Raw genomic sequence first — 2,500 nt, 5'->3', positions numbered from 1 at the left:
TGAATATTTACACAAGTCTGCCAACACAAAAGATAATGATAATGACAACAACATTGATAATAACAACAACAACAACAACAACAACAACAACAACAACAACAACAACAACTGTAGTAGTAGTAGTAGTAGTAATAACAATTACGATAAAAGTAAATAAACAAGGTTACAATGCTAAATAAGAATACAAATTCCAGAACATGTATATGTACCAAATCTGAAGATTCCTACTAACAAGATCTATAGTATACATGAACAATTCAAGTTTACTTTCTAGTTACCGAGAGACTGTTGCCACTTCATCAGTATTAGAGTTAATGAAAAATATCAAAACATTCTAGAAAATTCCACACTGTTTCAAGTGAACTATCCCTGAAAACATGGAGCTAGCTAGCTAGCTCGCTCGCGCTCTCTCTCTCTCTCTCTCTCTCTCTCTCTCTCTCTCTCTCTCTCTCTCTCTCTCTCTCTCTCTCTCTCTCTCTCTTTTTTTAACTAATAGAAAACAATCGAACAGATTCACATGTCCTTTGGCAGGGTGGAAGAGTACTTTGTTACACATCTTTTTTGTTTATCATTTTGATATTTGACCACAGGGAATTGTTACATTATTGAAAATTGGTTCCTTTTATATGGGTTAATTCTAACATTCTGAAATCTGAATGTTATTAGCTAATTATTTTCTATTTTATTTTGGCTGAGAACATCTCTATGTCACAAACGGGGAATTACATATTCAATTTTGTAAACTGACTTCACTGTCCGAATTACTGCACGTAACATAAATGAAAAAAGAAAAAATGAAAAAGAAAAAGAAAAAGAAAAAAAGAGAAAAAAAAAAGAGGGGGAGGGGGAAGTTAGCTAATATTAATCATTTCAAATTTTCAAAATCCGATACAAAGTGCCCTGAAGATTCTGTAGTTCTTTCTAGGGATTGTTGTTGTTGTTGTTGTTGTTGTTGTTGTTGTTGTTGTTGTTGTTGTTGTTGTTGTTGTTGTTGTTGTTGTTGTTGTTGTTTTTTTTTTTTTTGGTGATCTGACAAAAACTGTAAGCTGTAATAAGTTGCCAACATCGTCAAAGTTTTGACATTGTTTTGCGTTACTTTTCCCACATTTATTGGCTATACTTGGATATTGAAAGAAAATAAGAGTGTCCTTTCTGTTGTTACTGTTTCAATCGGATGGGATTTATTGTTGGTGTATAGCCTCGCCAAACAGAATAATAATGTTACTGAAGAGTTTTCCACTACACCTTTCTTACACATAACTATACAAATAGGTTACGTGCCATATGATCATTTCTGAGTGCATTTCATTTAGCCTTCCCCAGTGACGTACACCATTTGCCCGTTTATCTTCACCCAAAGTCCCCTGGAAAATATTGCGTTCACTATAGTATTATTTTGTGAAATGTCTTTGCACATAGATGGCTCTGCAAGTACTTAGCCACAAAGGAGTCAATTAGTAGACCACATGACCTCACCTGATTTCACCTCTCCTTGAGTGTGTGGGAAAAACGCTTTATTTACTAATGCTTTCAATATAAATGCTTGTATTTTTATCATACGCTTTAATTATCATAGTGTCATTGACATCATTAACAGTAATATTAAATACCAGAAAATATTTTTTTGAAATCAAGGAAAAGGGTAAACAGGTAAGACAGGTAGTACTTGTAATTGGCTCATTGGCGACTTACTACTTGTGGAGCTATCTGTGTGTGAAGACAATCAATAAACTAAACTCACAGTAGGCATCTCCAGCAGCTTGGGGTTAACTTGTATAGCAATGCTGTGCTTTATTTTTATTATTATTATTATTATTATAATTATTATTATTATTATTATTATTATTATTAAGGGGTCTAGCACCATCTAATCTGGGTACCCATAATAGGGGACCTAGAATTCTTTTTACAATTTTTTTTTTCTTTTCTGGTTGGTATCATTATAGAGATGTTATAACTCAAGTCTGGTTTCATTTGGCACATTAATAACTGAAATAAAAATTAAATTTGTAATTTTTTCTTGTTTGGAGCACCATTTTGTTGGGCAAATTCTAATCATAATGAACGACAAAAGTCAATTAATTTATTTTTTTAATTACCTAGATGTGGTACCTATGTTGTTGTTTTTTAATTCCTTATCTTAGTTTCTTAGAAAAATTGTTTCAATTTCATTTGAAAAAATATACAAAAAATAAACATTTCCTCAATATTGAAGAAAACTGTACACATAATTGAAGAATTAAAAACAAAAATGAGAAATGGCAGCCTGAATATTTACATCGATTGTTGGAGCTGCGATCAGATGTCGTAACACACTACAGACATGGAGTGCTGTGGCCGAGGCTTGCCCCAAGCTTACTATGGGCTCACAATTTCAACGTAATTTTACTGTAAAAATTATTTAATTGAGTACGTCTGCCCATCATGGGATATGCACTACTCCCCTCTATGTGTAGGGGGGTAACAAAATAAGGCCTACTAAACTCCATCACAATGCCAA

At 33.0% G+C, this 2,500-nt stretch overlaps 1 protein-coding gene across 2 annotated transcripts in view; it reads right to left on the bottom strand.

Moving 5' to 3' along the window:
- LOC125031838 (tRNA (cytosine(38)-C(5))-methyltransferase-like) overlaps positions 1-2,500 on the bottom strand; it is a 29,728-nt gene that overhangs the window by 14,353 nt on the left and 12,875 nt on the right. The window contains exon 1 of one of the 2 annotated variants that reach the window (XM_047622811.1): positions 2,279-2,297. The exons of the other annotated variant lie outside the window; for it this stretch is intronic. The gene's annotated coding sequence lies outside the window, so the exon portion shown is untranslated. Of the gene's footprint in view, positions 1-2,278; positions 2,298-2,500 lie in introns of those variants that run through there. 2 annotated transcript variants of the gene reach the window in all.

This window comes from Penaeus chinensis, chromosome 13 (assembly GCF_019202785.1).
Source record: "Penaeus chinensis breed Huanghai No. 1 chromosome 13, ASM1920278v2, whole genome shotgun sequence".
NCBI classification, from domain to species: domain Eukaryota; kingdom Metazoa; phylum Arthropoda; class Malacostraca; order Decapoda; family Penaeidae; genus Penaeus; species Penaeus chinensis.
This window is presented reverse-complemented; position numbering and strand designations above follow the sequence as displayed.